Source organism: Octopus sinensis, linkage group LG4 (assembly GCF_006345805.1).
Source record: "Octopus sinensis linkage group LG4, ASM634580v1, whole genome shotgun sequence".
Lineage (NCBI taxonomy): Eukaryota > Metazoa > Mollusca > Cephalopoda > Octopoda > Octopodidae > Octopus > Octopus sinensis.
In genome coordinates this window covers 63,974,801-63,987,516 of record NC_043000.1, presented here as the reverse complement: position 1 = coordinate 63,987,516, position 12,716 = coordinate 63,974,801, and positions in this window count along the sequence as shown.

Genomic DNA, 12,716 nt, shown 5'->3' with positions numbered 1-12,716 from the left:
GAGGCGTTGTTCATAAGAAAATGACTGAAAAACATGTTTATAAAGAAGAGCTGTTTGCTTCATATACCTTGTGTGCCGATTCTGCCATAAGAAAGGAACAAATAATACTATGTGACTGTAGGTCATAACATCCGGGCAACGCTGAGGTGCATTGCTAGTATATGTGTGTTTGTGTGTCTTCCACCGCTTGATAACTGGTGTTGGTGTGTTTACGTGGCTGTAACTTAGTGGTTCTGCAAAAGGTATCGATAGAATACCAGTATTTAAAAAAAAACATAAATAGTGGGGTTGATTCATTCCACTAAAATTTTTCTAGACAGTGCTGTAGTATGGCCGCAGTCTAATGAGTGAAACAAGTAAAAGGTTAAAAGATTCAAGATTAGCCTTAATGGAATTTACAAAAGCTGGATAATGTAATGCAGAAACACTTAATAAGTAGAACTTTTTATGTTCATATATATCATATAAGCATTATGACCCGGCAACGCCGGGTCATAGTGCTAGTGCATGTATATATGTGTACATATTATATATATATATATACATCTACACATAAAATACAAAGTTATATCTTGATATCGCTAGTGATAACAATACTCAAAATATATAACAGACTGGAATTGTAGGCCCGTCTCTTGCAATTTCAATCAATTGTATCTTGTCCTCCCTCTTGTATAGAAGTGTGGCTACAATCCAGCCTACCTCTACTTCTGGGGGGACATTTTAAATTTTTATTCGGGATGTCCCAGATATAAAGGTAAAAATTAAATATTTCCACTTTGCAAGGTTCGAGTCGAGTACTCCCTTGCACGCTCCGTTGACTCGAACCTTGCTTCTATTGTGGCGAATTTACCACCTCTGGTTAGATACTTGATATCTTTCATAGTCACACCAAGACACTTTTCAATGGTGCTTTCCTCCAGGTGTTCAAATCTTTTTTTTTCTCTACATTGTATACTTTATAGACAATAGTCTTTTCTTTCATTTAATTTTTTATTTCGTTTGGTCGTGTTATCCTAGATTCATCGTCTTTGTCGGTGATCAATCTGAAATAGGTTTGTATTTCTTCCAATTTAATTTTAATGAGTTCGCGCCCACCGACGGCTGCAGTGAAATTCATTTTTGGACTTTCTTCTATCGAAGACATTTTAATAAAAATGCTTCCGTATAAACGGTGAAAATATTGTCAATTTCCCCAAACAGGGACACAATTCAATTTTTAAACAATAACCAAAGCTCCTTCTCCCAAAGGGGGAGGGTTACGGTTTACAATTATTTAACAAATGCAACACAACAATGCTTCCCTTACAAGGAACCAACAAACGTGATAACAATAGTTAAACAGTAATAATAATAACAACAAACCTTACGGTGAATCAAAAAGCAGTACGCAGTTGAAGCTATAGTCCTTTATGGATCAGAAATAAACCAACAGCAGTACTCAGTAGAAGCGTCTGTTCGAGAAAACAGACATTACATACAGCCAAACTTCATATAGATACTTAATGCTAGCTAATTAGCAGATAATCTAATGTAAAAGCCGTGGTAAAGGGTATGTGAACAGCTCCATCTGGACTATTCCGTTTCTGCACTTAAATTTTATTTTTTATTTATTCCCATTCATGTGAAACCACTTATTCAAGTTCAAGTCATTGATGCAATTTTATACCAATTGCTATTTTTACTTTTAACTGTTATGTTACGATTTAATTATTATATTATACTTTAGTTTGATTTTAAAATTTGAATGAAATTGGTTGTGTAATTCTCAAGTTTTAGAGAAACACACAGACAGACACACACACAATCTCAGTTTTATATATATAGAGATAAACATGTACATCTTTTAGAACATTCTCATTTTATAAGATTTTGCTGGCAAATTTTAAAATTAACATTTATTTACATGAAAGAAAATTACCGGAGAACTTTCATTTAATTCTTCCAGATATTTCTATTACAACTATATTGAAACCATTTGTGGGGAATTTCTTTTTTATCACAGCAACTGGTCGCACACCACAAGGTTTAACAGAACCTAATGATAAGCATTTTAGAAATCAGAGATTAGTCTGCACGGTATCGTCTTGCTCATATACATTCTTATCTGTATTCCATTGTTTGAAGATGTCATGCTTGTTTTCTGTTGTAAGAATATTTTTACATTACTGCAATGATAAGCTTGACAGTTCTCACTTGCATTCACATTATAAATTCTTCATTCTCACGAAAGAAAATGAAAGCAATTATTTTAGTTTAAATCACGCGAGTTTTTAGAAGGTAACTAATAAACGTAGAAACGTGACACAAGCCAAGCTAAACTAAATGAGTAAATAAATAAGTTATTTAAAATATTACCCTAAAGTGATATAACGCAAATGTCGAATATTTTACTATGAAGGTGGTAGTTCCTATGAGAATGCTTTGACTGAAAACAAATGAGACAAACTAAAGCTATAAAAATAAATGAGACAAACCCTCTATATATCCTCCTTGACATAAATTTTGGCATCGTTGTATATTATTGTTTGGGCTAATGTTTACAAGTACACCGGCACGCAAAAATCGACCTTTTTTTTCTTAAAATTTTTTTTTTCAGCGGATTCTTATGTTTTCGATGACGGGGATTCTGAATATGCTAAAAACCATGTTTTCAAACTACCCCTCTCCACCCCAAATTTTAAAAATTTAACTTTCTTTCGAAAACTTTTTTTCAATCTTCGTGGGAAAATATGGAGATTAAGAATATAGAAAAAAAAAAATTAATTTCAAATTTTCTGTGAGAAAACTCCAAAATTGATTCATACACCTCGCTTCATTCCATCCCGCTATCTAAAAGTGAAAATGAACGGCTTGTGTGTGCGCGTGCAAATGAACAGAGAAAATACACCGAAATGTTTTGCAGACCTGTCGTATACGTCGGTTTTGCTTTTTCGCTTTAAAGGTAAACGGTCCTGATAGAAGCAAACACGATATTCAATAATATGTTTGTCTTCTTCATTTAGAAAGAACTAGCAGAGATACCCGGGGATCTTTTCGGTTTGAACGGCAGTTTTTTAAAATAATTTCCACGTAACTAAACACTTTTAAATTTCGTATGCTGGTAGAATGTGTTTATAAAACATCTTTTTCTCTTGGCTTTATTGAGAAAATTCTATAGTTTGTAAGATATTTGTTGTTGGTTTTTCTGCAATTTCAACCAATCAATGACGTCTATTGAGGTGAAAACATTCTGTGCCGTATGAATATGTCCCTCGTTTAAGAAACAGATTGGGTTTATTTACATTTGTGAAGAAAAAAAATACCCTTCCCCCCACCCCTAACCCTAAATCTAAAACAGATTGAAATGCAATAGATCGATACTAGGGTCATAATTATGGGTGACAATTTCATATGACACCGCTAGAAAAAACTGCCGTTCAAACCGAAAAGATCCATACCTGGCCTTACTCAGGATTAAAATGGAATACATTTTTATTGTTTTACTTGTTTCAGTCATGTGACTTCGGCCATGCTGGAGCACCGCCGTTGGTTGAAGAAATCAACCACAGGATTTATTCTTTGTAAACCCAGTACTCATTCTGTCAGTGTCTCTAATCAAACCGCTAAGTTACGAGAATGTAAACACAGTAACATCAGTTGTCAAGCAATGGTGGGGGTTCAAACACAAGATACGCACACACATACACATATATACGACAGTCTTCTTTCAGTTTTCGAGTACGAAATCCACTCACAAGGTTTTGGTCGACCTGAGGCTATAATAAGCATATATATATATATATACTGGCAGCTAAGCCCGGTTTCACCCGGTCTGTTTGGATGATGTGGATGTGATCGTTTTCGGTTAGGTATAATCTATATCAGCGTTTGTCAACCATATCATTTCTGGTCCCCTATTTCGATTGGAGCCTCCAACTGACCTCACCCTGTCAGAAAACAGTTTCTAAGCAACTGATTGTTTTAATAGCAGAAATAGGGAAATTCTATTAGAAAAGGTTTTAATTGATTTTCTCGGTAAGTATAGGGGTTAGGATAAAAATACAAACTGCATTCCAATCTATGCACCTGTCTCCACATGTGTGCCATTTTTCACGCGAATCCACTCAGCCGTTTGGCTGTGAACATCAAGACAAGAAAGAATACAATGATCGCCCATGTCCAATTATATATATATAAAATACAAAATGGGACAAGAACGCAAAACATCCGGACAACTAGGTGATACAAAAAGGGACAACAAAACATCCAGGTAGACGATACAAAGAAAACAAGGACGGGTCATTCGAAGTTTTCTATCTTCAGTCAAGAATCAGATAATCCTCGCAATTTCAGCTGATTATCCTTGAGATTGCTCCAATCTGATATATATATATATTAGCTGACATACCCGGTAATTCCCGGGAAAGCGGGCTTATCCCTTGGTTCCGTTCTCATAACTGTTTCGCTAATCCAGTAACAACAATAAAAACTATGTTGCCCTTAAAACGGTTTTTGTCTATTTATTGAGAATACCAAACTGTCTTACAAAAGATCTTGTTTTTAGGAATTCCCAATAAGTTATGAATACCCAAATTGTGAAGTCAGTTATGTAATAGCATACAATTAATTGCCCTATAGTAAGAATTCAAATAAAGTAGCCTCGAAAAGGGCTTTAATATGTTCCCAGAGTATATAGATTTTAGGAGGAAATACTAATAAGGTATGTATACTAAAATCGTGAAACATGTTACGTAATAACAGGCTAATCAGGTATGAGATAACAATTCAAAGTAATTAACTGTGAAAAAAAAAAGGTTTTTGTACGTTCCCAGAGAATATTACTCTCAGCAACGCCAGTTATTTCCCTTGTGGTTATTTCCAGGAGGGAATGGGCTATTTCCCTTGGAAGCTTAAAAATAATTACTCACACCCAAATGTTTTTCCCACACCGTTTACCCGAGCATTTTTTCGAAATCAATTTATACTTAAAACCTCCCCAGACACATAAGCAATGTGAGTGTGAAGTTTAAGAAACATCGGTGGAGCCGTTTTGGCGCAAAACGAGGACATACCGATACACATACACACATTTTCAGTTTTAATACGTAAGATAAAAACTTCATGGAACTTCGTTCATGCGTATCCTCGCACAGGTGTGTGGGGGGAAGAGGAAGTGCGCAAGAAAAACATTTACGGAAAGGTACTGATAAAATTTCTATGAAAATATGTTATCTTTATATGCCATATTTGCAATTCTGCACATAAATGATAGGAAAGTGGGTATTAAAATTAAAGTTTTGACGTTTGGGGGAATAACATACTCTCTCTTCTCATTAAATATTGAAAAAGAGAGTAAATATATGATAACGTATGAGTCAATGAATATGCTTTATAAGCGTGTATTATGAAAACGTGTGGTATCTGTTAACTGTAAATAAATGTGTCATGTGTGTTTTAAAAGATACTGATTAAATAATTTTTGTATATAGTCTTCCGTGTCTTCAGGAATCTGGATATAATGTTGCAGCCTCCACAAGAAACCTATGAAGTCGTTGGGTTGGTGGTGAGACAACCCGTAACAAAAGGAACCAAGCGATGTACTGCTTCAGGTACTTAGGATTCATTCCAGGTAGAATAATGCTCTTCTTGAGTGTTCCCCATAAACGCTCAATATTTTGAGTATGAACAGATGGGTTGACAGGACCAACAAAATGCTGGCTATGGTTCACTCGATAGTTCATACAGCCCAGGTTGTTGAGGTTACTATAGGCACGCCAACAGTCGCTATAAATAATTGACCTCTGCCTGATGTAACAAGTGCATTCAGAGTCCCTGCATCTCGTCTGTTGGCCTCATCACATTTGTTTAGCAGTGGAACCATAAATGCCTTCTTACTTAACCGTTTCAGTCCGCCAAAAAGCCAAACTGTTTTCAGAATCCTATCGCGTTGGTATTTCTGACGGATCAAAACCGTCTCGTCAATTTCTACTTCAACCCCCTGTCCTCTGATAACAGTTTGGTGGTTTTGTGTCCAAAACTGGCAGACTTCCGAACAGAAAGATCGCCAGTCTACGGAGGTTTTACGGCAGGATCCAAGGTTTTCCTCTATTGATTTGTGCGACCAAGCTGCACTGACCAAGTGGTTCAGCAAAAGCAAAACTTTCCAAGGCGGAAGATGGACGCCTTCCAGAAAGGTGTCCTTAAATATAGATATGGAGTATCCACATTCCCTTTTAGACCGTCCACGTCGTCACATCACCTTATGGTAACGCCATATGTTTGTCCCTTGGCGCAAAATACACGGGGTATTGCAGTTTGGACAATCTCGTGTGCACAGCAGGAGGCCATGTTCGGCTAAAAATGCAATAGAGGCATCATAATAGCCGTGGAAACGGAGCATGCCTTCATATAGACTGACATTGCAAGAGTTGCAAAGAGCCATGCTGTTGTATCAAGTCTTTGAATTCAAGGGTGTAAATGAAATGTGAATAAATATTAGGGTGACTTGTGATTCTTTCACTTGTAGTGTGATATTTGTAGGGCAATCTTTCGTTTTGTACTCGAAGGCGATGGCATTCGGTAAATTCACTGAACCAGCATTTAATACTGACTTTCCTATCATTTATGTGGAGAATTGCAAATATGGCATATAAATCGATCACGGTACTTGTTCTTTCTTTGTCTTTTGCCGAACTGCTAAGTTGTAGGGACGTACACGTACCAATACCTGTTGTCAAGCGGATGTAGAGGACAAACTCAGACACAAAAGTACACACATACACGTGCGTGCACACACAGACACACACACATATGGAGGGCTTCTTTCCGTTTCCGCCTACTAAATCTACTCTCAAGGCTTTGGTCACCATAAGCTATAGTAGAAGACACTTGCCCAAGGTACCACTAGTGGAACTGAACCCGGAACCATGTGGTTGTGAAGCAATATTCATACCATACATTTACAGCATTGCAACTGTCATCAACAATAGTAAGATAAAAAAATTTGCAGATGATTCTAAGCTTCAGAAAGTCACCAACGAAATAGGTGACAGGACAGAAGTATAATCTAATGTCTGTGCTGTGATACAATGACGGGAAGAAAGCTGCTAAACAAGCAAAATCTGGACGCATAGACTTTTTGAAAAGAGGATGCACTCAGTAGAGCTTCTCGTAGCGTCAAATACTATCAGTGACTTAGGAGTAACCACCACCAACAACCTAAGCTGGTGTGCAGGCAGCATCATATAAATTGAGGTAACCCACGGAATATGTTCTTGGATCATTTAAACTTTCCAACCAAGAGATTTTGATGCCATTGTCGCGTGATTGCATAGTCAACAATGTTGTGGCCATTGCTTGTTGGTATGTGTTGTATTGTGGAAGACCATCACCGTGTGATCTAGCGACTGTATGTATAATAAATGAAGCCAGAACATATTTATTGATAAAATTGATTTACTGTGTTGACTATTTAGAAAAGAAGGATCTCGATAGAGAATTATCTTACACAGGATCTTGTTTTTAGGAATTTCCATTAAGTTATGAATACCCAATTATGAAGTCAGTTACGTAATAACATGAAATTAGTTACCTGATAGTAAGAAATCATATAAAATAGCCCAGAAAGGGGCTTTAATGCCCTATATATAGAACAGAGGAGGAAATACTAATAAGGTATGTATACTAAAATCGTGAAGAATGTTATGTAATAACAGGCTAATCAGATATGATATAATAACAATTCAAAGTAAATAACCCTGAAAAGGGCCTTTGCGCGTTTATAGAGAATATTACCCTCAGGGGCGCTGGTGTTGGTATATTCGTGAATAAGTCACTAACCGAAATAAGTGGATCTATTGTTTAGGAAAATGCTATTTACTTGTTTAAGGGTTGTACTGGATAAATTGCGAAAATAACTCTAACAATTCAAATACTAAGAAATAAGCACACTCAATTTCATTTTTACCAATTAATTTGGGAAAATGAATGGGTTACTTCCCTTGGTTATATTTAAGGATCCCTTCCAGGAGCCCTATTATCGACCTTTTCAACAAACTGAGTATACTATGAGGATTCCAGACATGAATTCTATTCACGTGTCAAATTTCATCAAAATCGATAAAACGATTTGGGAGGAGTTAGCTAACAACTCCACAAATACATCCACAGTCAGAATTTCCCACATTGAGTGAGAGGTGAAGGGAAAGGAGATGAAATACTAATACAGTGAAGGAGAAAAATGAGAGTAATAGCCATGACTGAGAGGGAGTGAGAGAAAGTAACGTCGAAACGAAGTGGCAAAGAGAGCGTCGTATGAATGAGAAAGGAAGTGGTGATAGATGAATAACGAAGGAAGGAGAGAAAAAGCCGATAAACGGCGTTTGAAGTGTATGTGTGTGTAAAAGAGAGGTATGTTTGCGTCCGTGTGTGTGTGTTTACAATGGAAATGGGATGGTATTGTTCAACGCTGAAAATGTGTGAGTATATGTGTGCATGTACAAGAGATCTATGTGAAACTTTACATATACATGTAAATTAAAGAAAATATAAAAAATAATCCAGAATCTTTGTCCGGTACCGGATCGATCCCAAAATCTAATGAAACCGTGCCAGTTACAAGGCCAAACATACCTGAAAATTTCAGCTGAATCCATCCAGCAGTTTTTGAGATATCTTGTCCACGGACAAACACGACTGAAAACAATACCTTCGCCTTCGCTTCGGCGGAGGTAATAAATAGTATGTCAGTTCTTGATTAAAGAAGCCAAACACTATTCTCTCCAACGCCGGCATGGGAGTTACACCATTTGTACAATGTAGAAAATAATCCGTCGTCATTGATCAAACAATGTCGGTATCGAGTTCATAAATCACCCAAGGCTAGGGTCTCGTGCCATACACCCTCTCTAAATATCGATCTTTGATCACTCTCATAACAACATTGTGACAAAGATCTTTATTTTTACCTTCATCATTATACCGAAAAAATTCGAAGAAAAGACTCCATTGCATTTAAACGCTATCTAGACAAATTCCTCCCAGAAATATCAGATAAACCACCGACCTGGATACATTTCGGTTAACAAAACCCTGCTCGAGTGGTTTATGGTGTCCCAAAATACGTATTAACAGATTCAGCAGGATGGTGCTATATAAGTTACGCATAACCTGGGTCATTAATGCCTGAAACTTGAATTAAGCAACTTAAGTTATGCATATATTTGAAACACTCTTTTGCACATGATGAAATATTGATATTTAGCTCTATCCAATGGCTATATTTTTTCTTAGTAGAAACAATATCGTAAAATTCATGCCAGAAGTTGTTTATAAATAGTATGTATCTCAGATATGTGCTTATGATTTGTAAATTTCATTGGCGTTTTTTATGAAAATGAAAAAATAACTACGAAGAAAATCAATGGATTAAATGAAAAGATAAACATGTTAAATCTTTACAAATAGGTAGAGATATCGAGTCAATGAAGCAGCCTCTAAGTGGTAATGCGACCTGCTAAAAATAATAGTCAGAACTCCCTTTTGTCTCGTATTTTAAAGATCCTGGTGTCTTAAATGAAGAAGTGTATTTTGAACAGTGAAGATAAAAAGCCAGCATGGGGCAAGACTTCCTTTTGACCCCTTCCCCTTCTACGGAGAATACGAATCTGCAATAAAAAAAATTGGCAAAAATCGGCATTTTGAAATTAACCCCCCCCCCCCCACTATTTCTTAATTTTTAACTTTTTTCAGAAATTTTTTTTTCCAAAATATGCGGAAAAATACAGAGATTATGATTCTGAAAAAAATTCCTCAAAATGAAAATGGTGGGGGGACGTGAGGAAGTTTTTCCCAGCATGGTTATGGCTGGAATACATTTGATCACAGGTGTGGAAGACGGGTGGCACCCTGAGAGTCATGAGTAATCTGGAACACAATGAATGATGTTTGGAAAGTTTTGGGAATTAAACGTTATGCTAAACTAATCAAGTAACTGAGTAAACAAAGCATTACTGAATTCTATTCTGATTTCTTTTATTGCATTTACTGGGTGAGAAGGTAGTGTACTCTGACATAGTTTCCCTTGGCTGTAACATAAGCCCAAGTTGTTAAATGATAAATCAATCAGTACAATTCAGTATCATGTTATGCAGTAAAGGTATGCTCACGCTAGCTGACATTTTTCCTGTTACCAGTTGCATATCTCTGGAGCTCTTGGTGAGAAAACAAAAGACCAAAAAACCTGTGTATTAGTATATTGTACATTATTTAAAAATTAACATTTGCTAACAACAAACCCAATATTCGTCCTACCGAAGGAGAAAATTAAAAGTAAACAAATACTTGCTTTACGCCTAAATTGAATAACCAAATTGCTTCAAATACTAATCAATTTCAGTTCAGTTCATTTATTGGATCTTTTCCCTTTGAACGGCAGATCGAGAAATTAATTTTTTGTAAGTAAACACTTTCAAACTTCGGACGCTGGTAGAATGTGTCATATAAAACATCTTTTACTCTTAGTGTTGTTGAGAAACGTTTCTATTTTCAAAGTTATTTCGTGTTAAAGTTGTCTTATTTCTGTAATTTCAACCAATCAATGACATGTATTTAGCTGAATAAAATTACTGCTGTTGTTTGCCAACAACTTCCGGTGGTGTATATTTCGTTTGTCACTGTTACTTAATGATATATTTAATCTCAGTTACATTTGTATGAATAAACGAGTGTATCCTAAGCATGTTTACTTCATGGCACCACAATCGTTCGTGCATTTCTACTGCTTTTAGTTTTTCAGCTACTATTTTTGGAAAGACGTTTTTTCCCCCCTCCTCCTCCAATCTCTTCCTTTTTCACTTTTTTCCGTAAATCTAACCCTAAAACACTAACTGTAACCGTAACCCTAAAACCTTAACCCTAACCCTAACTCTAAAACCCTAACCCCCTAAAGCTAAAACCAGTACAAACGCACGAACGATGTCATAAACAACAGTGACAAACGAAATATACACTGCCGATAGTTGTTGTTGACAAACGGCAGTAATTTTATTCAGCTGAATACACGTAATTGATTGGTTGAAATATATATATATATAGGATCTTTTAGGTTTGACCGGCAGTTTTTTAAAATAATTCCACGTAACTAAACACTTTTAAACTTCGTATACTGGTAGAATGTGTTTATAAAACATCTTTTTCTCTTGGCTTTATTGAGAAAATCCTATAGTTTGTAAGATATTTGCTGGTTTTTTTTCAATTTCTGCAATTTCAACCAATCAATGACGTCTATTGAGGTGAAAACATTCTGTGCCGTCTGGATATGTCCCTCGTTTAAGAAACAGATTGGGTTTATTTACATTTGTGAAGAAAAAAAGATACCCTTCCCCCCACCCTTAACCCTAGCCCTAAAACAGATTGAAAGGCAATAGATCGATTCTAGGGTAATAATTATGGGTGGCAATTTCATATGACACCGCTAGAAAAAACTGCCGTTCAAACTGAAAAGATCCTATATATATATATGTGTGTGTGTATATATATATATATATATATATATTATATATATATATATATATATATATATATATATACACACACACACATACACACAGTGTGATCTTAATCTTGAGCAACGCCGAGTATCTCTCAAGTCAGTCAAACAATACATCAGTGACGTGGTTACATTGAAGTAGTAGAGAGGATTATGAAGTCATAACCTGATACATTGTAATTTATAAAAGCAATACTATGTGAAAAGACGACGATTTTGTTTCATGGAAATCGAATCTATAAATAAAAACTTTCAACTGATTTTAAATATAGCTGTTAGTCTGTGATTCACAGCCAAGAGAACATTTAAATAAAAGATAAATCAGAGGGGATTGTAAAAATGACGAACTTTATATTGTCAATTTTCATATATTTAAGCAATATTCTTTGAACTATTTTTGGATACAATTTATTTTTTAAGCTGTGTCCAAAAGATTGGTTTGATCGTTAAAACTATTTAATTTCACCAACATTCTCAATGTCTTTCTTTTTGAGAAATATGGAATATTATGTTCAGTTATAAGGAAACTAATATATAAATCACGCGCATTCCATCGTTAAATCAGCCAAGTTGGACTAGAATTTATATTTTCAAAAACAAAATAATAATAATAATAATAATAATAATGATAATAATAATAATAATAATAATAATAATGATAATGATAATAATGATAATCATCATCATCGTTTAACGTCCGTTCTCCATGATAATAATAATAATAATGATAATGATAATAATAATAATAATAATATAATAATAATAATAATAATAATAATAATAAGGGAGTGGTAATAAATATCTTTGGCAAATTAATCCAATTTGCACTAGCTCACTAGCAAAATAACTGACTCATCTCAAACGCATAATTAACTTTCCATGACCTCTTTTAGAATCATTTTGTTGTGGCAATATGGATCTCTTCAATTATAATGTTTACTTGGCAACAATAAATGATGAATAATGCGACAGATAAATCACTATTACGTCATAAAACAAAACCAATACAATGATTTATTTGTGACAGTTGTCAACATACATCAAACGCAAGATAACATTGACTCATTTGTTTAAACTTCACTCTGTGAACTCAATGACGAAATTGATTTTACTTGCCCTGTCGAGTGACCACTTATGGTAGTATGTCAACTCTCGTCATTTTATTAATAGAACCAAATTATTTTCA